At 40.3% G+C, this 26418-nt stretch overlaps 1 long non-coding RNA gene across 1 annotated transcript; it reads left to right on the forward strand.

The window, feature by feature from the left end:
* Positions 1 to 336: 336 nt before the first annotated feature.
* On the forward strand, positions 337 to 21047 carry LOC131196382 (uncharacterized). Its single transcript, XR_009154707.1, has 3 exons — positions 337 to 464; positions 18130 to 18368; positions 20920 to 21047. It is a non-coding gene; the product is annotated as an uncharacterized LOC131196382 (long non-coding RNA).
* The last annotated feature ends 5371 nt before the right edge of the window (positions 21048 to 26418 follow it).

Consider the following 26418-nt stretch of genomic DNA (forward strand, 5'->3'; position numbering starts at 1 on the left):
TGCATAGGCCGGGGCTGGGGGCTGGGGAATGAATGCCAGGGACCTGCTTTAGACAGAATTTAGATTTAAAACCTTTCTCCAGTGGAGATAACTTACCAAACTCTGGTAATAACATCCCCCAAAATAATGGAATAGTTGAATCGCTAATAAGAGACTCATTGCTTGGTTCAAAGAATATCTTTTCATCATGGTTTCCCTCAAGCAATTACTCGTGATGGTGTTTTTGTATCAGGGAGAGCGATTTTTTGAAGAACACCACACAGGAGACTGCAAGCACAGCAACAAGGATATATGGGAGGAGACAAGCAACTAGTTTTTGGGATATTCAGGGAGTTGGTATAAATCTGATCTGTTTTGGTTTCCAATTTGCAGGGCAAATTTCTGGTCTGGAAATTTATGGGTAGATTTCTTCCCGAAATACCCAGTCATAAATTCAGCAGCCTGTTTAAAAGCAGATGGGATTGGTGAGTTTCTTATCCTAAGAAATTGGGATTTGGGCTTTTCTTTTGTAAGAGGAAAATTAAATGTATTTATTGCTTCTCGCAGTGCCTTCCTCAGAAAAGTATACTGCATTTAAAGCAGCGTACGGTTTTTCTGGAGGATCCTTCTCCATGGAACTTTTCCTAGCTGGATATGGAAACTAGGGAAATGGCTTGTAGTATGGTTAGTTCAAAAATGCTGGCGATTTTTTTGGCATCCAGTTTTGGTCACCACAATATAAAAAGATGTCGATACTCTAGAAAGAGTGCAGAGAAGAGCAGCAAAGGTGATTAGAGGCCTGGAGGCTAAAAAATATATGAAGAATGGTTGCAGGAATTGTGCATGTCTACTCTAGTGGGGGGAAAAAAAGGACTGGGGTGACATGATAGCCATGCTCAAATATCTAAGGGGCTGCTGCCACAAAAAAAGAGTGGAGTTAACCTCCTATCCAAAGCATCAGAAGGCAGGACAAGGAGCAATGGATGGAAACTAATCAAGGAGAAAAGCAACCTAGAAATAAAGAGAAATTTCCTGACTGTTAGAACAATTAATCAGTGGAACTACTTGCTTTCAAAAGTTGTGGGTGCTCCAAAGGTTTTCAAGAAGAAATAGAACAACTGCTGGACTCAGATAGTATTGGATCTCCTGCTTGAGCAGGGAGTTAGACTAGAAATGTTCCAAGGTCCCTTGCAACTCCGTGAGTCTATTTCAGGAGACAGCCCTGGTCTACTCTGACTTTAAGGGCAATTCTGCCTTAAGAAAAAAAGAACGTCAGTCAAGAATCTTTGCAACACGAGCACACAATAGATTTAAGCTTAATGTTAACCGCTCCAATCTTGATTGCAGAAAATATGACTTCAGAAACAAAATTGTTAATGCCTGGAATGCACTACCTGACTCTGTGGTCTCTTCCCAAAATCTCAAAAGCTTCAACCAAAAACTATCTACCATTGACCTCACCCCATTCCTAAGAGGTCTGTAAGGGGCGTGCATAAGAGCACAAGCGTGCCTACCGTTCCTGTCCTATTTTTTTTCCTTCGTTATATCCAATTAATATGGTTATTACAACTCAAGCTCATATATATGCTTATATATTGTATAATTATTTCATACTTATGCTTATATATACTGTGTGACAAAAATAAATAAATAAATAATTTTGAAAAATATAGAAGGAGTGTGGAGAAGAGCAACCAAGATTAGAGGACTGGAGGCTAAAACATGCGATGAACGGTTGCAGGGACTATGCAAGGCTAGTCTAATGAAAAGGAGGACCAGGGGAGACATGATAGCAGTGTTCCAATATTTGAGGGGTTGTCACAGAGAGGAAGAGGTCAACCTGTTTTCCAAAGCACCCGAAGGCCAGACAAGGAATAATGGATGGAAACTGAACAAGGAGAAATTCAACCTGGAAATAAGGAGAAATTTTCTGACAGTGAGAGCAATCAACTCATGGAATAGAAGTTGCCCTTGGAAGATGTGGGAGCTTCACCACTGGAAGCTTTCAAGAAGAGACTGGACTGGCATCTGTCAGAAATGGTGTAGGGTCTCCTGCTTGGGCGGGTGGTGGTGGACCATATGACCTACAAGGTCTTTTCCAACTCTTTTAATCTTTTACAAAATTAAGGAGAGTTGAGTGTTATTGTGTTCCAATAGAAAAGGACAAGCACTTCTGGACTACAGTGAAACAGTCGTTTATCAGGCCATGGGTCTGTGGGAAGTCAACAGCGCAAATCCACTCTCAGCAACAACTTGACAGAGAACATCAAATAGCTCTGTTTAGACACCTGGAACTGAAAGATTAGAGTGAACCCACTTGAATCCATCATCTACGTTGTTTTTCCTAATGTAGAGAAGATCATTTGCAGGTGAAAACCACGAGCCTGACACACTGAAGTGGGCCATCTCTTCGGTTCGACAATCTTGCTCAGGAAGGTAATTTATCTGAAGTGTTGTCGAATTGAATTATCCTATCAAAGATCTGTAGGCAACGTGCACCCTTGTTCTTCCCCTTGCATAATGGGAACCGAGGGGAGGCAATTTGTTGTCCTAGACTGGGGTCAATGCTGTACTTTCACATCATTGTTTACTTGCTCTGATCGGTTGAAAATTTTATTTATTTATTTTTATTTATTTATTTATTTATTTTGTCACAACAATATAAATAAGCATCACACAAAAAGATTATATAGTGTATAAACATATATATGAGTAAATATTAGGAGGTATAAGCATATATATATATATATGACCTCAGAAAACATATCTATATCTATATCTATATTATATATCTATATCTATATCTATCTCTATATATATATATGTCTTTGGTTATTCGGGTTTTCTCCCGCGTAAAATTGGAAGTGACTTGGTGACGTTTCAACAAAGCCTCATTCGTCATCTTCAGGCTTCAGCTCCTGGGAGCAATGTGTGCTTGCAGCTTGCTCCCAGAAGCACGAAGCTGAAGCCTGAAGATGACGAATGAGACTTCGTCGAAACGTCGCCAAGACACTTCTAATTTTACACGGGAGAAAACCCGAACAACCAAAGACCTACATACAAACACCCGTGAAAACCTCAGAAAACAAATATATAGACTGACACCCACTATGATGATGTAGCACGACCACGACCACGAAGCCAAACAGCAGCAGTGCAGCTCACCAGCTCAAATCCCCCTGCAAGTCAGACTAATCTGAGCACAACCAAGCCCCCACCCAAACAGGACACACCCCCAGCCAATCAGAGCACAAAAAAACCCCAGCCAATCAGAGCACAGCCAAGCTCCCACCCAATCAGTTCAAACCCCCACTAGCAGTTAAAAAGGAAGAAACAGCTGCAATCACACATTGCTCCCAGAAGCACGAAGCTGAAGCCTGAAGATGACGAATGAGACTTCGTCGAAACGTTGCCAAGACACTTCCAATTTTACGCAGGAGAAAACCCGAATAACCAAAGACCTACACACACACACACACACACACACACACACACACACACACACACATATATATATATGAAGAAGAAGAAAGAAAAACAATAGGACAGGAACGGTAGGCACGTTTGTGCTCTTATGCATGCCCCCCCCTTTTTAATTTGCATTTATATCCTGCCCTTCTCCGAAGACTCAGGGCGGCTTACACTATGTTAGCAATAGTCTTCATCCTATTTGTATATTTATATACAAAGTCAACTTATTGCCCCCAACAATCTGGGTCCTCATTTTACCTACCTTATGAAGGATGGAAGGCTGAGTCAACCTTGGGCCTGGTGGGACTTGAACCTGCAGTAATTGCAAGCAGCTGCTGTTAATAACAGACTGCATTAGCAGTCTGAGCCACAGAGGCCCTTATGGTCTTATGGTCCTCTTAGGAATGGGGTGAGGTCAATAGTAGAAAGTTTTTGGATAAAGCTTTTAGGATTATGGGAAGAGACCACAGAGTCAGGTAAAGTATTCCAAGCACTGATGATTCTGTTACAGAAGTCATATTTTCTGCAATCTAGATTAAAGCGGTCAACGTTAAGTTTAAATCTATTGGTTGCTCTTGTATTATTGCAATTAAAGCTGAAGTAATCTTTAACAGGAAAGACATTACAATAGATTTTCATCTGGATCCAAATTTTATTTCCTCTCTTTTCATCTTAGCTACCTAATTTTTGCTAGGTCCATATAAAAGATTTCAATCCCCATGAATGAAGGTTTAAGGGGAGGTTATTATTTATTTATTTTCCTATACTGTGTTTTATTGCTTGTAAGCTGCCTAGAATTGCTTTGAGCAAGTAGGTGGCTATATACAGTAGTGGCCAAAATTGTGGCAACCTTTTGGGAAAAGTGTATTTTCTAAAACTAGCTAATTACACCACTTTTTTTTTGAGTAATACCATAAAACTATATATCAATGGAAAGATAATTGAATCAACAATGTAATGCAATAACTTTTATGAAGGATTTGGTATTAGAAGAGCAGTTACAGTATAAAGAAGAAAAGTGAAACACGAAGAAAAAAACGTGATATACAAAAATTATCACCATAGAAGAAACGAGATATACAAAAATTATCACCATGTCAGTTAATACTTTGTTGGGTCACCTTTAGCATGAATTACGGCCTTCCAATGTCTTTTTTATTTTATTTTATTTTATTTTGTCACAACAGTATATACAATCATCAACATAAAAATAACTCATCATGAGAGAAAAATTATATATCAATGGAAAGATAATTGAATCAACAATGTAATGCAATAACTTTTATGAAGGATTTGGTATTAGAAGAGCAGTTACAGTATAAAGAAGAAAAGTGAAACACGAAGAAAAAACGTGATATACAAAATTATCACCATAAAAGAAACGAGATATACAAAATTATCACCATGTCAGTTAATACTTTGTTGGGTCACCTTTAGCATGAATTACGGCCTTCCAATGTCTTTTTATTTTATTTATTTTGTCACAACAGTATATACAATCATCAACATAAAAATAACTCATCATGAGAGAAAAAGTATATATAAGTATAAGTAAAAGTATGCATATAATATTATAATGAAGAGAACAATAGGACAGGAACGGTAGGCACGTTTGTGCTCTTATGCACGCCCCTTATAGTTCTCTTAGGAATGGGGTGAGGTCAATAGTAGACAGTTTTTGGTTAAAGCTTTTGGGATTATGGGAAGAGACCACAGAGTCAGGTAAAGTGTTCCAAGTACTGATGATTCTGTTACAGAAGACATATTTTCTGCAATCTAGATTAAAGCGGTTAACGTTAAGTTTAAATCGATTGGTTGCTCTTGTATTATTGCAATTAAAGCTGAAGTAATCTTTAACAGGAAGGACATTACAATAGATTTTCATCTGAATCCAAATTTTATTTCCTCTCTTTTCATCTTCTACCTAATTTTTGCTAGGTCCATATAAAAGATTTCAACCCCCATGAATGAAGGTTTAAGGGGAGGTTATTATTTATTTATTTTCCTATACTGTGTTTTATTGCTTGTAAGCTGCCTAGAATTGCTTTGAGCAAGTAGGTGGCTATATACAGTAGTGGGCAAAATTGTGGCAACCTTTTGGGAAAAGTGTATTTTCTAAAACTAGCTAATTACACCACTTTTTTTTTGAGTAATACCATAAAATTATATATCAATGGAAAGATAATTGAATCAACAATGTAATGCAATAACTTTTATGAAGGATTTGGTATTAGAAGAGCAGTTACAGTATAAAGAAGAAAAGTGAAACACGAAGAAAAAAACGTGATATACAAAAATTATCACCATAAAAGAAACGAGATATACAAAAATTATCACCATGTCAGTTAATACTTCGTTGGGTCACCTTTAGCATGAATTACGGCCTTCCAATGTCTTTTTTTTATTTTTTTATTTTATTTTGTCACAACAGTATATACAATCATCAACATAAAAATAACTCATGATGAGAGAAAAAGTATATATAAGTAAAAGTATAAGTAAAAGTATGCATGTAATATTATAATGAAGAGAACAATAGGACAGGAATGGTAGGCACTTTTGTGCTCTTATGCACGCCCCTTATAGTCCTCTTAGGAATGGGATGAGGTCAATAGTAGACAGTTTTTGGTTGAAGTTTTTGGGATTTTGAGTAGAGACTATGGAGTCAGGTAATGTGTTCCAAGCACTGATAACTCTGTTACAGAAGTCATATTTTCTGCAATCAAGTCTGAAGCGGTTGACATTAAGTTTGAATCTATTGTTTGCTCTTGTATTGTTGCGATTGAAGCTGAAGTAGTCTTTTACAGGAAGGATATTACAATAGATGATTCTGTGTGTTAAACACAGATCATGTCGGAGTCGGCGGAGGTCTAAGTTTTCTAAACCCAGAATTTCAAGCCTGGTGGTATAAGGTATTTTGTTGATTTCGGAGGAGCGAAGAACTCTTCTAGTAAAATATTTTTGGACGCGTTCAATAGTATTAATGTCAGAGATGTGGTGTGGGTTCCAGACAGATGAGTTGTATTCAAGAATAGGTCTGGCAAATGTTTTGTATGCTCTGGTTAGTAGTGTAGAGTTTTTGGAAAAGAAGCAGGGGATAGTGACTGGGCAAGCCCGACTAATTGTATATGACTGTACATTGGATGAGTTGTTGGATATGAATGTAACAATAAAAGGTTTTTTTACAAAAAAAATTAAAAAGGACAGGCTTTCAATGCCACAATTGTATCCCGCTACTGTGATGTTGTTGACCCACACAGAGAAAGACAGACCATTGTGGGAATCAGATGAATGACTTCAAACATTTTTTTTTTCCTTTCTCATCCCCCACAAGCAAACAGCTCCTTAGTTTTATCTACGAAGTTATTCACTTCTGATATCAAGGCAGGGCCAACCTATCAAATGAAGGAAAGGAGAGCTGAGGCCAGACAAGGGAAACATTTAGAAAAGTACCGAGCAAAGCAATCACAAAATTTAGCAGGTTGGTCATTCAGCTGCAACAGGATTTGGTGAATCAGAGCAAAGTTTGATGGGTTATGGGTGCAGCTGGGCAGAACCTCTCCGAGGAAATGACTGATAATTTCATTCCTTAATGTGTTTTGAGATGTGCAGTCAAAACTTCATTATTTCCCTGGATATTTCTGGCATTTTAATGGGTCTAATTCTATCCCTTTGGGTTCATATTAAAGAATTAATGTGATTGTGCCCTTTATTGGTCTGTTGTAGTTTCATTGTATTCGTCCCCATTCGCCCTATTTTAACTCCTTAAAGAACCTGATAGAAAAGGGGATTTCATTTTTATTTTATTTGTTTTATTTTATTTATTTTGTCAAGCTTGTATTTTATGAGAGATACAAGTGTAAACATAATTATAAATACATGTAAAGGGTACAAATAAAGAAAAGTACTTTTACTAATTACATCTGGATAGCAGCAGGGTTTAAGTTGAATCTGAGACAGAATATGGCTGACAATCTCCCTCCTCTTTCCCAAAAGGTCATCAGGTCTGGTCCAATGCCAGCTCCTTCCCGGGGTCCCGGGGTAATCTTCTTCCGCAGGTCTCTGGTTGTCAATCAGATCAGGAATGCAATGTCCGTTAGCGTTCGCGCCCAAACATTCCTGTGAATTCAAAACATTAATCTCCCCTCCCACCTTAATTATGTCAGACCGACACTCTTAAAGGCCCCTCTCTTCTTAACTTGAATCCAATAGCTATTTACATTAGAAATACAATTCGATTCTATCTAACAACTGAAATACAATCCCATTCTATCTAACAACTGAATATAAGGAGTACAAAGAGATACGAAGTTTGGAGTGGAGGCTGACACCCAGCTGGTTTTCGTGTCTAAGTCAGGACTAGAACTTACAGTCTCTTGCTCTCTAGCTTAGTGCCTTAACTACTAGACCAAACTGGATCTCTTTATCCCTCATTTCCCCCTCCTTATGATTCAAATATAGGAAGACCAATCCGACCAAAGGAATTTCTCCAAAACTTTGGGTGGGAGAGTGCTACATGATACCTTAATGCAGGGTTCTCTCAACATGGCCATTTTAAGAGTTGTGGACTTCAACTCCCAGAATTCCCATGCCTGTATAGTTGGCTGAAGAATTCTGGGAGTTGAAATCCACAAGACTTAAAGTTGCCAAATTGGGAGACACCTCCCCCGCCCCCCCCCCCCCCGCTTTAATGGCGTAATCTTAATGCTCGACATTGGAAGCATTCCAACACCTAAACTGGATGCAAGTTTGGTAAGAGATATGTATAGAAGTAGTTACATTTGCTGGAGGAAAACTGTGTCAAAATGTCCGTGCGACTGATACCCTGCATTTTGTTCTGGGAAGTCGGGGGGGGGGGAGTAAGGGGGAGGGGAACTGTGGGGGGGATGAGGGTAGAGGATGGAGTGATGGTTAATGCACAGGGATTATTGAAGAATTAATGTAGGGTTGGGTCTGCCCAGCTACCATTTTAGAATGGTGGGGAGGGAGAAAGGAGGAGAGAGTAGGAGGTAGGAAAGAGGAGAAGAGGGAGGAAGGAAGGAAGGAAGGAAGGAAGGAAGGAAGGAAGGAAGGAAGGAAGGAAGGAAGGAAGGAAGGAAGGAAGGAAGGAAGGAAGGAAGGGAGGAAGATCGGGAAAGTAGAAGAAGGTAGAAGGGGGAAGAGAGTAAAAAGGAGGGGGTAGTGACTGGGCAAGCCCGACTATTTGTATATGATTGTACATTGGATGAGTTGTTGGATATGAATGTAAAATAAAACGCCAATCAGAGCACAGCCAAGCTCCCACCCAATCAGTTCAAACCCCACTAGCAGTTAAAAGGAAGAAACAGCTGCAATCACACATTGCTCCCAGAAGCAAGCTGAAGCCTGAAGATGACGAATGAGACTTCATTGAAACGTCGCCAAGACACTTCCAATTTTACACGGGAGAAAACCCGAACAACCAAAGACCTACACACACACACACACACACACACACACACACACACACACACACATATATATATATGGAGAAGAAAAACAATAGGACAGGAACGGCAGGCATGTTTGTGCTCTTATGCACGCCCCCCCCTTTTTAATTTGCATTTTATATCCTGCCCTTCTCCGAAGACTCAGGGCGGCTTACACTATGTTAGCAATAGTCTTCATCCTATTTGTATATTTATATACAAAGTCAACTTATTGCCCCCAACAATCTGGGTCCTCATTTTACCTACCTTATGAAGGATGGAAGGCTGAGTCAACCTTGGGCCTGGTGGGACTTGAACCTGCAGTAATTGCAAGCAGCTGCTGTTAATAACAGACTGCATTAGCAGTCTGAGCCACAGAGGCCCTTATGGTCTTATGGTCCTCTTAGGAATGGGGTGAGGTCAATAGTAGAAAGTTTTTGGTTAAAGCTTTTGGGATTATGGGAAGAGACCACAGAGTCAGGTAAAGTGTTCCAAGTACTGATGATTCTGTTACAGAAGACATATTTTCTGCAATCTAGATTAAAGCGGTTAACGTTAAGTTTAAATCGATTGGTTGCTCTTGTATTATTGCAATTAAAGCTGAAGTAATCTTTAACAGGAAGGACATTACAATAGATTTTCATCTGAATCCAAATTTTATTTCCTCTCTTTTCATCTTCTACCTAATTTTTGCTAGGTCCATATAAAAGATTTCAACCCCCATGAATGAAGGTTTAAGGGGAGGTTATTATTTATTTATTTTCCTATACTGTGTTTTATTGCTTGTAAGCTGCCTAGAATTGCTTTGAGCAAGTAGGTGGCTATATACAGTAGTGGGCAAAATTGTGGCAACCTTTTGGAAAAGTGTATTTTCTAAAACTAGCTAATTACACCACTTTTTTTTTGAGTAATACCATAAAATTATATATCAATGGAAAGATAATTGAATCAACAATGTAATGCAATAACTTTTATGAAGGATTTGGTATTAGAAGAGCAGTTACAGTATAAAGAAGAAAAGTGAAACACGAAGAAAAAAACGTGATATACAAAAATTATCACCATAAAAGAAACGAGATATACAAAAATTATCACCATGTCAGTTAATACTTTGGGTCACCTTTAGCATGAATTACGGCCTTCCAATGTCTTTTTATTTTATTTATTTTGTCACAACAATATAAATAAGCATCACACAAAAAGATTTTATAGTATATAAACATATATATGAGGAAATATAAGGAGGTATAAGCATATATATATATATGAAGAAGAAAAGAAAAACAATAGGACAGGAACGGTAGGCACGTTTGTGCGCTTATACATATATAGTCCTCTTAGGACTGGGGTGAGGTCAATAGTAGAAAGTTTTTGGATAAAGCTTTTAGGATTATGGGAAGAGACCACAGAGTCAGGTAAAGTATTCCAAGCACTGATGATTCTGTTACAGAAGTCATATTTTCTGCAATCTAGATTAAAGCGTTGACATTAAGTTTGAATCTATTGTTTGCTCTTGTATTGTTGCAATTAAAGCTGAAGTAGTCTTTACAGGAAGGATATTACAATAGATGATTCTGTGTGTTAAACACAGATCATGTCGGAGTCGGCGGAGTTCTAAGTTTTCTAAACCCAGAATTTCAAGCCTGGTGGTATAAGGTATTTTGTTGCGAGCAGAGGAGTGGAGGACTCTTCTTGTGAAATATCTCTGGACTCGTTCGATTGTGTTAATGTCCAATATGCAGTGTGGGTTCCAGACAGATGAGCTGTATTCAAGTATTGGTCTGGCAAAAGTTTTGTATGCCCTAGTTTGCAGTTCAATATTACTGGAGAAGAATCTATGCAAGATTCTTGCTATGTTGTGATCACTCCTCTGATCACAACAAAATACCTTATGCCACCAGACTTGAAATCCTGGGTTTAGAAAATTTAGAACTCCGCCGCCTTCAGCATGATCTGAGTATAACTCATAAAATCATCTGCAACAATGTCCTTCCTGTCGAAGACTACTTCAGCTTCAATCGCAACAATACACGAACACACAACGGATTTAAACTTAATGTGAACCGCTTCAATCTTGATCGTAGAAAACATGACTTCAGTAACAGAGTTGTTAATGCCTGGAATGCACTACCTGATTCTGTGGTCTCTTCTCAAAATCCCCAAAGCTTTAACCAAAGACTATCTTTAACCAAAGACTATCTACTATTGACTTCACCCCATTCCTAAGAGGTCTGTAAGGGGTGTGCATAAGAACACAAGCGTGCCTACCGTTCCTGTCCTAATGTTCCCTTTAATTGTATCTAGTTCGTATAGTTATTACATACTTATGCTTATATATATGCTTATATATATCGTATAGTTATTTCATGCTTATGTTTATATATAATGTTGTGACAAATAAAATACATAAATAAAAAAATAAAAGATTAGGTTAACAACTCTTAATGCTTTTTTAGCAATGCTCTTACAGTGAGCTCTGGCACTTAGATAATTTTTGATAAGATTTTGATAAGATTTTGCTTATATTACCCTATTTCCCCCAAAATAAGACATCCCCTTATAATAAGCCCAATCAGGCTTTTGAGCGCATGTGATAAAATAAGCCTCACCCCGAAAATAAGCCCTCTCCGAAAATATTTAAACACAGAGCTGGAAATCTGATAAGATGGCAAGAGGAGCCCCATCTTGCTCCATGTGCCCCAAAATAACAAGACCTCCCCGAAAATAAGACCAAGCACTTATTTCAGGGTTCAAAAAAAAAAATAAGACAGGGTCTTATTTTTGGAGAAACATGGTAATACTCAGGCTGAGGCACAGTTATATCTAGTGGTTAGGGCAGATGGGTGATTTGGGCTCAGACCCAGCTAAAGAATGCTTCCATCTCCCAATCTTTCAGAAGGATTTTAAAACTGGGTTACAGTTTTAAATGGGGATACAAATGAGGTGCCAGGATATAATATAATATAATATAACAACAGAGTGGGAAGGGACCTTGGAGGCCTTCTAGTCCAACCCCCTGCCCAGGCAGGAAACCCTACAGCATCTCAGTCAGATGGTTATCCAACATTTTCTTAAAAATTTCCAGTGTTGGAGCATTCACAACTTCTGCAGGCAAGTCGTTCCACTTATTAATTGTTCTAACTGTCAGGAAATTTCTCCTTAGTTCTAAGTTGCTTCTTTCCTTGATCAGTTTCCACCCATTGCTTCTTGTTCTACCCTCAGGTGCTTTGGAGAACAGCCCGACTCCCTCTTCTTTGTGGCAGCCCCTGAGATATTGGAAGACTGCTATCATTTCTCCCCTAGTCCTTCTTTTCATTAAACTAGACATACCCAGTTCCTGCAACCGTTCTTCATATGTTTTAGCCTCCAGTCCCCTAATCATCTTTGTTGCTCTTCTCTGCACTCTTTCTAGAGTCTCAGCATCTTTTTTACATCACGGCGACCAAAACTGAATGCAGTATTCCAAGTGTGGCCTTACCAAGGCATTATAAAGTGGTATTAACACTTCACGTGATCTTGATTCTATCCCTTTGGGTTCATATTAAAAAATTAATGTGATTGTGCCCTTTATTGGTCTGTTGTAGTTTCATTGTATTCGTCCCCATTCGCCCTATTTTAACTCCTTAAAGGACCTGATAGGAAAGGGGATTTCATGTTTATTTTATTTGTTTTATTTTATTTATTTTGTCAAGCATGTATTTTATGAGAGATACAAGTGTAAACATAATTATAAATACATGTAAAGGGTACAAATAAAAGAAAACATTAGGACAGGGATGGTAAGCACACTGGTGCACTTATGCATGCCCCTTACAGACCTCTTAGGAATGGGGTGAGGTCTACAGTAGACAGTCTAAGGTTAAAGTTTTGGGGATTTGGGGAAGAAACCACAGAGCCAGGTAGTGCATTCCAGGCATTAACAACTCTGTTGCTGAAGTCATATTTTCTACAGTCTAGTTTGGATCAGTTTACAATGAGTTTGTATCTATTGTGTGCTCTTGTATTGTTTTAGTTGAAGCTGAAGTAGTCATTGACAGGTAGGACATTGTAACAGATAATTTTATGTACTATACTTAAGTCAAACCAAAGGTGGTGAAGTTCTAAGTTGTCTAAGCCCAAAATTTCGAGTCTGGTGACATAAAATATTTTGTTGCGAGCAGAGGAGTGGAGGACTCTTCTTGTGAAATATCTCTGGACTCGTTCGATTGTGTTAATGTCCAATATGCAGTGTGGGTTCCAGACAGATGAGCTGTATTCAAGAATTGGTCTGGCAAAAGTTTTGTATGCCCTAGTTTGCAGTTCAATATTACTGGAGAAGAATCTGTGCAAGATTCTTGCTATGTTGTGATCATTCCTCTGATCACAACAAAATACCTTATGCCACCAGACTTGAAATCCTGGTTTAGAAAATTTAGAACTCCGCCGCCTTTGGCATGACCTGAGTATAACTCATAAAATCATCTGCAACAATGTCCTTCCTGTCGAAGACTACTTCAGCTTCAATCGCAACAATACACGAACACACAACGGATTTAAACTTAATGTGAACCGCTTCAATCTTGATCGTAGAAAACATGACTTCAGTAACAGAGTTGTTAATGCCTGGAATGCACTACCTGACTATGTGGTCTCTTCCCAAAATCCCCAAAGCTTTAACCAAAGACTATCTACTGTTGACCTCACCCCATTCCTAAGAGGTCTGTAAGGAGTGTGCATAAGAACACAAGCGTGCCTACCGTTCCTGTCCTAATGTTCCCTTTAATTGTATCTAGTTCGTATAGTTATTACATACTTATGCTTATATATATGCTTATATATATCGTATAGTTATTTCATGCTTATGTTTATATATAATGTTGTGACAAATAAAATACATAAATAAAAAAATAAAAGATTAGGTTAACAACTCTTAATGCTTTTTTAGCAATGCTCTTACAGTGAGCTCTGGCACTTAGATAATTTTTGATAAGATTTTGATAAGATTTTGCTTATATTAGCCTATTTCCCCAAAAATAAGACATCCCCTTATAATAAGCCCAATCAGGCTTTTGAGCGCATGTGCTAAAATAAGCCTCACCCTGAAAATAAGCCCTCTCTGAAAATATTTAAACACAGAGCTGGAAATCTGATAAGATGGCAAGAGGAGCCCCATCTTGCTCCATGCACCCCAAAATAATAAGACCTCCCCGAAAATAAGACCAAGCGCTTATTTCAGGGTTCAAAAAAAAAATATAAGACAGGGTCTTATTTTTGGAGAAACATGGTAATACTCAGGCTGAGACACAGTTATATCTAGTGGTTAGGGCAGATGGGTGATTTGGGCTCAGACCCAGCTAAAGAATGCTTCCATCTCCCAATCTTTCAGAAGGATTTTAAAACTGGGTTACAGTTTTAAATGGGGATACAAATGATATAATATAATATAATATAACAACAGAGTTGGAAGGGACCTTGGAGGCCTTCTAGTCCAACCCCCTGCCCAGGCAGGAAACCCTACAGCATCTCAGTCAGATGGTTATCCAACATTTTCTTAAAAATTTCCAGTGTTGGAGCATTCACAACTTCTGCAGGCAAGTCGTTCCACTTATTGATTGTTCTAACTGTCAGGAAATTTCTCCTTAGTTCTAAGTTGCTTCTTTCCTTGATCAGTTTCCACCCATTGCTTCTTGTTCTACCCTCAGGTGCTTTGGAGAACAGCCCAACTCCCTCTTCTTTGTGGCAGCCCCTGCTATCATTTCTCCCCTAGTCCTTCTTTTCATTAAACTAGACATACCGAGTTCCTGCAACCATTCTTCATATGTTTTAGCCTCCAGTCCCCTAATCATCTTTGTTGCTCTTCTCGGCACTGTTTCTAGAGTCTCAGCATCTTTTTTACATCACGGCGACCAAAACTGAATGCAGTATTCAAAGTGTGGCCTTACCAAGGCATTATAAAGTGGTATTAACACTTCACGTGATCTTGATTCTATCCCTCTGTTTATGCAGCCTTTTGTTATTGTTTTAATGGTGTTGCTCAGCTGGAAATGACTGTGGAGATTCTCAGTCATCCAGGTCACGGTTGTCCCAATGGTGGTTTTCCAAGAGGCAACCGGTTTTTCTTTCTGGTTTTTTCTTTGAAGACGTTTCACTTCTCATCCAAGAAGTTTCTTCAGCTCTAACTAGATAATGGGGAATGGAAGGATTAATACTCCTTGCAGATAGCTGGACAGTTGCATTCTTTTAGCGGGACATTAAGGTCACCTGGAGATTTATATGTGTTCTCGAGGACACCTGAGAGGTGCAAATGGCTGTGGAGCAGGGGTGGTACGCACTTAGCTTCACTACCAGCTCGCAAACTGTTAGTGTCAGCCTCCAATCTTCACTTCTATTTGTGCATTTTATATTTAGTAGTTTAATTGCAATGTCATTATGTTTAATGTAGAATAGCTGATGGACTTAAGATGTATTACTATCCTATTCAGGATAAGAGAAGAGGGCCCTTTAAGAGTGTCGTCTGACATAAAAAAGAAGAAGGGGGGGAGGAAAGGTTTGAAATCAGCATGAAGGCCAGATGTGCGGGCTTTTCAACGAAACCTGCATTCCTGACATGCCAAGCAGCCGGGAGACCTTCGGAAGAAGATTACCACAGGGGGTGGGGGGGGCGAGAATGAGCTGGCATTGGCCCAGCCCTGCCTGACCTCTTGTGGGGAGGAGGGACCAACGAGGGGATATGGGATGTTGGCCATATTTTGTCTCAGATTCAACTATACACGGCTGTAATCCAGATGTATTTAGTAAAAGTACTTTTCTTTATTTTCAAATGAAGTCAAGGTGTTTTCTTTCCTAAATATAATCAGAGACAGTGTCGTGTCCCACTCCTCCGCTGACGGCCAGATCAGGGAAATCCGAATCAGGCTTGCCTCTGCAGCTCTGCCCAAAGTCCTAGCAAAGTCCTCAGAGCAGGCAGGAGACCAGAAAGTGACTTCAGCAAGATAAGTTCGACTTTGCCTGACTCAGATCTGCCAGAAAGCAGATCCTTTATATAGGCCATGGGGTGTGGCTCCATGACTCAGCACTCATTAAGGCCTGCCCCTCCCTTCCTTCTGTTGCCTCCGCCTATCCAGTCTTCTGATGCGAGGGTCACTCCAATCAGCAGCTGTTGGAAATAAACTTTCCTCAGGCTCACATGCTGTGGAGGAGGGGGAGGGGTCTAGCTGCTCCGTTTGCCTGGGCATGGAGCCAGGGCTGAGGCCGGGGGATGCTCTCTCCTCTTCAGCTTGTCTGGGCATGGAGCCAGGACTGGGGCCGGGAGGCATACATTCCTCCGTGTTCGGGAGCAGATAAGAAGGCCCCGGCTGCTGTGAGAGCGGACAAGACACAACAGACAGTCTGACATTGGCATGTACTTAGCCTATGGTTACAATTTCCTGGAGTCATTTGATCACCAGCTGACTTTCAACTAGAAACATTAACGAGAGAACCCAGATTCACTTAACAACTACAATAATTTGCTTGACTATCATGGCAAAAAGGTAGTAAAATCAAGTCTGGCTCACTTAACAACTACCTTGCTTAGCCAGAGAAATGCTGGTCCCAATTCAAGGACTATCTGTAATAGAAGCCATAATGACATTGTGGGAAGCCTCCCCCCCCCCCACACACACACACACTCCTAGAGAATGAAATATTTCGGGGAATATTAAGAGTCAGAATATTACATTTCCCCAAAAGAAAATTGGGGCAAAATCTTAAGAAAGGCAGAAAGCAACCCCAGTCTTCCTGCCATAGCCTCAAGCAGAAGCTTCAAGTCTTTAGAGATGGATATTTTGTACCTATTAAGAAAGACTGGGCCAATCTATTCATAAACGAAATGCCTTCAGCCACAGCTCCCACAACTGATGGGATTAAGAATTTACATCCCCCCAACCCAAATTCTAAGGACAGGACATGACATGACATTTAGGACATAATACCCGTAGAATTAACCCACCACCTTTAAAGTAGCAAAAGTCACAAGATTCAGTATATTGCACACACCCCTGGAGCATCTCAAATCACAAAACCCCAGAACTCTATAAAGATCCATCTACTCACTTAGCCATCTTGTCAGCCACCCCAGAAACATGCTGCTGTCCCTGAAGTTTCTGGAATCCAAATAAACAGAGACCTTCTTTTCATGTGGCTTGCTTTTATTTCCAATGTCTTTTTCCCAGATTCAAACTGGACTAGATTTTTCTTCCCACAACATCTTGACATTAATGATATCACTCACTCTCTGTCCTCTGTCCAGACTTATTATCATTATTATTATCTCTTTTATTCATTAAACATGAAACTCAGTCAACAGCTGTTCTGTCCCCCTCCTCAGTCTGGGAGACGCGAGTGATGACTTAATTAGCTGGCAACTATCAGCTCTGGCAGCAAACTAGCGAGCGTCTGCCAAGTGTCTCTGTTATCTCTCTTGATGCCAGTGAGTCAGCCAGGAAACCAGGAACAAACAGGACTTCAGCTCTAGGACTTAGAGCTCTCCCTCTAAGCAGTTGATTTGCTCGCCACAAAGTGGTATAGCAGCCCTTGCTGCTTTTATATCCTGTGGAGTGTGGCTCCATGACTCAGCACTTCCTAGGCCTGCCCCACCCCTGCTTCTGTTGTTCCTGCCTCTCCTGCCTACGAAACCTAGGGTCCAGCCAGGCCTGATTTCCATCAGCCAGGTCTGGAGGTGTGGCCTGGGGGGGAAGAGTCAGGGGACAGAGGCCTCATTATCTCCTCCACCTGGCCTGCCTCTGGCTCCTGGAGCTGAGCCAGGAAAGCCAGTGTTCCAGAGGTAAGTCCTGATGGCCCTTTCCCCCTCACTTTCCGAGTCACTTTCTGGCAGGGGGCCCGGTTCGGTGGGTACAGACACAACAACATTTAAAAATGTTCTCCCCATTTGTTGTTAATTATTACTATTAATTATTATTATTATTATTTACTTTATTCATTAAACATAAACCTCAGTCAACTGAACATTCAAAAATGCATCACAAATACCATTGACTGGTGTTAATGGTTGATACGGGTTGCTGCCAGCGTCCTAGGTATCAACCAAGTATCTTCTTAAGATGTTCAATGGTCCAAGTAGCGCAGTTTTTTGCAGTCTCACTGGTGTTATTGCAGGAAGCTGCAATTTGTTGATGTATCTTATAAAATTCTTGGACATGGTACCAAGTACCCTAACGATAATGGGTATCATTGTTACATGTTTCATCCATAGGCATGTAGCTTCGATGGCCAGGTCACTGGATTTTTTCCAGTTCTTTTTCTTCGACTCTGGCATCTCCTGGTACCGTGATGTCAATAAATTGTACATTTTGGTTTTCGACAACTGTGTGATATCTGGCGTGTTGTGTTCCAAGTGACGATCCATCTGTATTCAAAAGTCCCACAAGATCTTCACCTTCTCATTTTCTATAACTTTTTCCACTTTATGTTCCCATGACTTTTTGGATACAGGTAAGTCATATTTTTTACATAATGACCAGTGGATTAATTTAGCAACTCGGTCGTGTCTAGCTTTGTAATCAGTTTGTGCAATTTTGCTGCATTCACATATTAAATGTGAAACAGTTTTGACTTTGTTGTTGCAAAGTCGGCATTTTGGATTGTCAGTAGATTTTTGTATCTTTGCTTTCATGGCATTAGTTTGTAGTGCTTGTTCCTGAGCAGTGAGTATTAAACCTTCCATTTCTTTCTTGATGGTTCCCATCTTAAGCCATGCCCTTCTTCTTCTTCTTCTTCTTCTTCTTCTTCTTCTTCTTCTTCTTCTTCTTCTTCTTCTTCTTCTTCTTCTTCTTCTTCTTCTTCTTCTTCTTCTTCTTCTTCTTCTTCTTCTTCTTCTTCTTCTTCTTCTTCTTCTTCTTCTTTCATTAGCATTAGATACCGTCCAAATCCAAAGCAACTTTCTTCATCCTTTTGCGTTCTTATTTGTCATTGTTAAGCTGTTGGATCTGCAAAATGATCTTCTGATAATTTGGAATTAATTTCCAGGAACATCAAATAAATTGGAGTTCTGTGGAAAGTGGGTGATGGAGAGATTAGTAGCATTTCTGTCCTAAAGAGCTCATTTCTGAATTAGTATCTGGAGCGTTTTCCGTGAAACGATGTTCCAAAATCTCTTGCTCGTAAAGGAGATGAAGGTTGGATCACAACTATATTCTTGTATTGTGCTCCAACCTTCATCTCCTTTAGCCTTGTTTTTTGAGTTAAAAACCAGCTAACTAATCCTCAACAGAACCAAAATCATTTTTAAAAGCTTATGAAAATTAGTTCCTTTTACGCCACATTTTTAAAGCGGAGGGAGAAAAAACCTGTTTGTTATGAAGGCAATAATATTGAGAAAGAATGAAATTAGCAGCAATTTTCTTTTAGGTTAGATCATTTCCTTGCAAACGTCTGACAATGGCTCAGTTTATATGACTGCCAGTTTTAATTCCCAATTATTCTCTTTAAAAGCTTTATTCCTAAGAGCTTTTCCAGACTTAACTTTTCCTATTTTTTTTTTTACTGGGGTGAAAGTAAATTCAGAACAACATTAATGATAAATCTAAATGGAGCTGAGGCGTCTTAGGAACAGAGTTAGCACTGTGTATTGCTTTGATAAGTCAATTTACAATAGGTGTTATGTTGCTTATTAAGTGTTTTGTGTGGTAATGGCTTCTCCCACAGGAGTGGGACTAAGCTGCTGTCAGTCAAATGGGCCTGGTGTTTGCTGGTGTGATACACATATTTAAAAGGGCATGATGGGATTTGTAGTCCTGCTAAAGAATGATGGATGGATGGATGGATGGATGGATGGATGGATGGATGGGAGAGAAGGAGGGAGGCAGGGGCAGGTTTCAAAACCCATCGCTACTGGTTCGCTTGTGGGCACGCTCATGCTCTTGGGCATGCACAATGCTTCTACGCATGCACAAAAGCTTCTGCAGGTGGGTGGAGACTCCTACTGCTGCTGCTACTGGTTTGCCTGATCCAGGGTGAACTGGTAGCAGACCACCATTGGAGCGACGGAGGGAGGGAGGAAGATAATAGGAGGAAGGAAAGAGGGAGGGAGGGAGGGAGGAAAAGAGGAAGATAATAGGAGGAAGGAAGGTAATGGAAGGAAGGGAGGAAGGTAATGGGAGGGAGGAGGGAGGGAAGGAAGGAAGGAAGGAAGGAAGGAAGGAAGGAAGGAAGGAAGGAAGGAAGGAAGGAAGGAAGGAAGGAAGGAAGGAAGGAAGGAGCTGGGGAAGGGAAGGGGAGGAAAGGGTAAAGGAGGGGAAAGGGACAGGGAGAAGGAGGGAGGGAGGGAAGGTGAAAGAGAAATCTGCCCAGAAGAAGAAGCTGTATAAAATTTTAAAAGCTGATGTTTATCCCTCCACATTCACAAGGGAATGGGCTAGAACCAAATATAGATGGAGACTCATATTTTTCCTGTCATACCTGCCTTTTCCTTGTTCTGGACACTCCTAGTTCCCTCTACCAAGCCATAATCTTCAAGGAAAAAGCAGTTAATCTACTGAACTCTAAACCAAGTCTTTTGGATAATTGTTTGGCTGGACACTTGGGTTAAGGTAGAATGGCTGGCCCAAGTTCTCCATTGAGCTTCTATGGTGAAGTTCTGTATCTCAACATCAATTACATCTATAACCTTCAAATCTATAACTGCACATTTCTCCTTCCTTCCTTCCTTCCTTCCTTCCTTCCTTCCTTCCTTCCTTCCTTCCTTCCTTCCTTCCTTCCTTCCTTCCTTCCTTCCTTTCTTTCCTTTTTTCTTTCTTTTGGAGATGATTAGGGTTTTTTAAGGCATTAGGTGGCTTCCAGGGGGGAAAAAAATAGATTCCTTTCTGATTAATTTCTCCCTGAAACCAAATGCAATTGCATATGTGGATGTAGAATTGTCCTTCAGAAGAGTCCAGCTTGTTCTTGATGAATTACTGGAGGCTTGTTAATCAAACCCTACCACACAATCAACAAGAATAATACTGATGCTTAGTTCTTTGTGCTCTGTTTTTCTCCTTCCCTGTAGCAACTCGAGTTCCAGGTTCCATAAATCTGACAATTAAAGATGCCGACTCTCCTATCAATGCCACTTCTAATGACAAACAAGGCAACATGTTTTGAGCATCTATCATTTTTGTGCCTTCATTAAATTTGAGAAGATCAACGAGCTGAAAATAAATTTGTGGTGTTTTTTGTTGTTTTTTAGCCCAACCTTCTCTCTTTGTAAATGTGAGGAAATTCCTCAGCTTTCCAAATCAGGCTTCCTTCCATTCTCCTTCAGATTTTTCAGTTTCAGAAAAATGCACACAGGTACACAAAACACGGTTATCTATAGTAAATGTAATAGCTCAAGCCCTCTGCAGTAATTTGACCTTCCACTTCAAGATGACAATGTAAAGACAAAACCGTGGACAATAATGCTGGGCCAAAATCTCTCTCTCAGCTTTTAAGAAGAGAAAGGACTGCCATCTGTCAAAAATGGTGTAGGGTCTGCTTGGACAAGGTCCTTTCCAACTCTGTTAATCTCTCTTTGTCTCCGTCTTTCTCTGTCTCTCTCTCCCTCCATCTCTGTCTCTCATCTCCCGCTCTGTCTGTGTCTGTCCGTCCATCCGTCTATCTATCTATCTATCTATCTATCTATCTATCTATCTATCTATCTATCTATCTATCTATCATCTATCTATCTATCATCTGTCTGTCTGTCTGTCTGTCTGTCTGTCTGTCTGTCTGTCTGTCTATCTATCTATCTATCTATCTATCTATCTATCTATCTATCTATCTCTATCATCTGTCTGTCTGTCTGTCTGCCTGCCTGCCTGCCTGCCTGCCTGCCTGCCTGCCTGCCTGCCTGCCTGCCTGCCTGCCTGCCTGCCTACCTACCTACCTACCTACCTACCTACCTACCTACCTACCTACCTACCTATCTATCTATCTATCTATCTATCTCTGTCATCTGTCTGTCTTGTCTGTCTGTCTGTTCATCTATCTTTCATCTATCTAGCTATCTGTCTGTCTGCCTGCCCGCCTGCCTGCCTGCCTGCCTGCCTGCCTGCCTGCTGCCTGCCCACCCACCCACCTGCCTACCCACCCACCCACCTACCCATCTATCTATCTATCTATCTATCTATCTATCTATCCATCTATCTATTCTATCTATCATCTATCCATCTCATCATCCGTCTGTCTGTCATCTGTCTGTCTGTCTGCCTGCCTGCCTGCCTGCCTGCCTGCCTGCCTGCCTGCCTGCCTGCCTACCTACCTACCTACCTACCTACCTACCTACCTACCTACCTACCTACCTACCTATCTATCTATCTATCTATCTATCTATCTATCTATCTATCTATCTATCTATTTCTATCATCTGTCTGTCTGTCTGTCTGTCTGTCTGTCTGTGTCTGTCTATCTATCTTTCTATCTATCTAGCTATCTGTCTGTCTGCCTGCCTGCCTGCCTGCCTGCCTGCCTGCCTGCCTGCCTGCCTGCCTGCCTGCCTACCTACCTACCTACCTACCTACCTACCTACCTACCTACCTACCTACCTACCTACCTACCTATCTATCTATCTATCTATCTATCTATCTATCTATCTCTATCATCTGTCTGTCTGTCTGTCTGTCTGTCTGTCTGTCTGTCTGTCTGTCTATCTATCTATCTATCTATCTATCTATCTATCTATCTATCTATCTATCTATCTATCTCTATCATCTGTCTGTCTGTCTGTCTATCTACCTACCTACTTATCTATCTATCTATCTATCTATCTATCTATCTATCTATCTATCTATCTATCTATCTATCTATCTATCTATCTATCTATCTATCTATCATCTCTCTCTCTATTATCTATCTATCTATCTGTCTGTCTGTCTGTCTGTCTATCTATCCATCTATCTATCTATCTATCTATCTATCTATCTATCTATCTATCTATCTATCTATCTATCTATCTATCTATCTATCTATCTATCTATCTATCTATCTATCTATCTATCTATCTATCTATCTATCTAATCTATTTCTATCATCTGTCTGTCTGTCTGTCTGTCTGTCTGTCTATCTATCTATCTCTATCATCTGTCTGTCTGTCTGTCTATCTATCTATCTATCTATCTATCTATCTATCTATCTATCTATATTTCTATCATCTGTCTGTCTGTCTGTCTGTCTGTCTGTCTGTCTGTCTGTCTGTCTGTCTGTCTATCTATCTATCTATCTATCTATCTATCTATCTATCTATCTATCTATCTATCTCTATCATCTGTCTGTCTGTCTGTCTGTCTGTCTGTCTGTCTATCTATCTTTCTATCTAGCTATCTAGCTATCTAGCTATCTAGCTATCTCTATTTCTATCATCTGTCTGTCTGTCTGTCTGTCTGTCTATCTATCTAGCTATCTAGCTATCTATCTATCTCTATCATCTGTCTGTCTGTCTGTCTGTCTGTCTGTCTGTCTGTCTGTCTGTCTGTCTGTCTGTCTGTCTGTCTATCTATCTATCTATCTATCTATCTATCTATCTATCTATCTATCTATCTATCTATCTATCTATCTATCTCTATCATCTGTCTGTCTGTCTGTCTGTCTGTCTGCCTGCCTGCCTGCCTGCCTACCTACCTATTTATTTATTTTTTATTATTTTATTATTTAAATTTGTATACCGCCCTTCTCCCGAAGGACTCAGGGCGGTTCACAGCCAAGTAAAAATACACAATACACTATAAATACAATTAAAATACAATTAAAAAACTTATTTAAATTGGCCACAATTAAAATTTGGAGATAAACCCATTAAAAAACCCATAACTTAAAAAACTAACCCAGTCCAGCGCAGATAAATAAGTAAGTTTTAAGCTCATGCAAAGGTCTGGAGGTCCGGAAGTTGACGAAGTCCTGGGGAGTTCGTCCCAGAGGGGGGGAGCCCCCACAGAGAAGGCCCTTCCCCTGGGTGCCGCCAGACGACACTGTCACGCCGACGGCACCCTGAGGAGTCCCTCTCTGTGAGAGCGCACGGGTCGGTGAGAGGTATTCGGTAGCAGCAGGCGGTCCCGTAAGTAACCCGGCCCTATGCCATGGAGCGCTTTAAAGACGTTCACCAACACCTTGAAGCGCACCGGAAGGCCACAGGTAGCCAGTGCAGCCTCGCAGGATAGGTGTCACTTGGGAGCCACGAGGGCTCCTCTATCACCCGCAGCTGCATTCTGGACCAACTGCAGCCTCCGGATGCCCTTCAAGGGGAGCCCCATGTAGAGAGCATTGCAGTAGTCCAGACGAGACGTCACAAGGGCGTGAGTGACTGTGCACAAGGCATCCCGGTCTAGAAAGGGGCGCAACTGGCGCACCAGGCGAACCTGGTGGAAAGCTTCAAAAGACAGCCGTGCATCCAGGAGAACGCCCAAATTGCGCACCCTCTCCATCGGGGCCAATGACTCGCTCCCGACAGTCAGCCGCGGACTCAGCTGACTCTACCGGGATGCCGGCATCCACAGCCACTCCGTCTTGGAGGGATTCCTACCTACCTACCTACCTACCTACCTACCTACCTACCTACCTCCTACCTACCTACCTACCTACCTACCTACCTACCTACCTACCTACCTATCTATCTATCTATCTATCTATCTATCTATCTATCTATCTATCTATCTATCTATCTCTATCATCTGTCTGTCTGTCTGTCTGTCTGTCTGTCTGTCTATCTATCTATCTATCTATCTATCTATCTATCTATCTATCTATCTATCTCTCTATCTCTCTATCTATCTATCTATCTATCTATCTATCTATCTATCTATCTATCTATCTATCTATCTATCTATCTATCTATCTATCTCTATCATCTGTCTGTCTGTCTGTCTGTCTACCTACCTACTTATCTATCTATCTATCTATCTATCTATCTATCTATCTATCTATCTAATCTATTTCTATCATCTGTCTGTCTGTCTGTCTGTCTATCTATCTATCTATCATCTGTCTGTCTGTCTGTCTGTCTGTCTATCTATCTATCTATCTATCTATATTTCTATCATCTGTCTGTCTGTCTATCTATCTATCTATCTATCTATCTATCTATCTATCTATCTATCTATCTCTATCATCTGTCTGTCTGTCTGTCTGTCTGTCTGTCTGTCTATCTATCTTTCTATCTAGCTATCTAGCTATCTAGCTATCTCTATTTCTATCATCTGTCTGTCTGTCTGTCTGTCTGTCTGTCTATCTATCTATCTATCTATCTATCTATCTATCTATCTATCTATCTATCTATCTATCTCTATCATCTGTCTGTCTGTCTGTCTGTCTGTCTGTCTGTCTACCTACCTACCTATCTATCTATCTATCTATCTATCTATCTATCTATCTATCTATCTATCTATCTATCTATCTATTTATCTATATCTATTTCTATCATCTGTCTGTCTGTCTGTCTATCTATCTATCTCTATCATCTGTCTGTCTGTCTTTCTGTATATCTATCTATCTATCTATATTTCTATCATCTGTCTTTCTGTCTATCTATCTATCTATCTATCTATCTATCTATCTATCTATCTATCTATCTATCTATCTATCTATATCATCTGTCTGTCTGTCTGTCTGTCTGTCTGTCTGTCTATCTATCTATCTATCTATCTATCTATCTATCTATCTATCTATCTATCTATCTATTTACAGAATTGTCTTCCAATATATAAAACTGATTGTCCCAATAATACTCCACAATTGTTTTAGATATACACAAGTGATTCTCATTGAATAGGTGTTTAGGTAGTCATTTCATTGGTTAATCCCTGATCAAATTAAGTATGTTGAATGAGACCACTAGTTGCACATTTAATTTGCCACAGGCAGTGGTTCTCAAATGCCTTTAAATTGGGATTGGGGAAAGAAAACTAAACTGTCATCATTACTAATTAAACATAGACATAGCATTTAGGAAGGTACAAGGCAAGGAGTCTAGAAGATTTTTGCTTTGTAAAAACAAAATAGCCACAATGTGCTGGAATAAAATGAGGTGGTGGGTCCTGAGAAGGGAGGGGTGCATTCCAGAGGGGTAAGAGACAACTCAGTCCAGGTATTATGTGTGAGAGAGCCTAGGCTGCATTAACAGAGCCATAAAATTGATATCACCTGGAGTGTTAATACTAATTTACAATGCCCTGGTAAGGCCACACTTGGAATACTGCATCCAGTTTTGGTCACCATGATATAAAAGATGTTGAGACTCAAGAAAGAGTTCAGAGAAGAGCAACAAAGATGATTAGGGGCAGGGGTGAAATCCAGCAGGTTCCAACAGGTTTTGGAGAACCGGTGGCGGAAATTTTGAGTAGTTTGGAGAACTGGCAAATGCCACCTCTGGCTGGCCCCAGAGTGGAGGTGGGAATGGAGATTACAATATCCTTCCCCTGGAGTGGGGTGGGAATGGGGATTTTGCAGTATCCTTCCCCCTGGAGTGGGGTGGGAATGAAGATTTTGCAGTATCCTTCCCCTGGAGTGGAGAGGGAATGGAGATTTTGCAATATCCTTC

The sequence above is a fragment of the Ahaetulla prasina genome, chromosome 3, assembly GCF_028640845.1.
Source record: "Ahaetulla prasina isolate Xishuangbanna chromosome 3, ASM2864084v1, whole genome shotgun sequence".
Classification (NCBI taxonomy): Eukaryota; Metazoa; Chordata; class Lepidosauria; order Squamata; family Colubridae; genus Ahaetulla; species Ahaetulla prasina.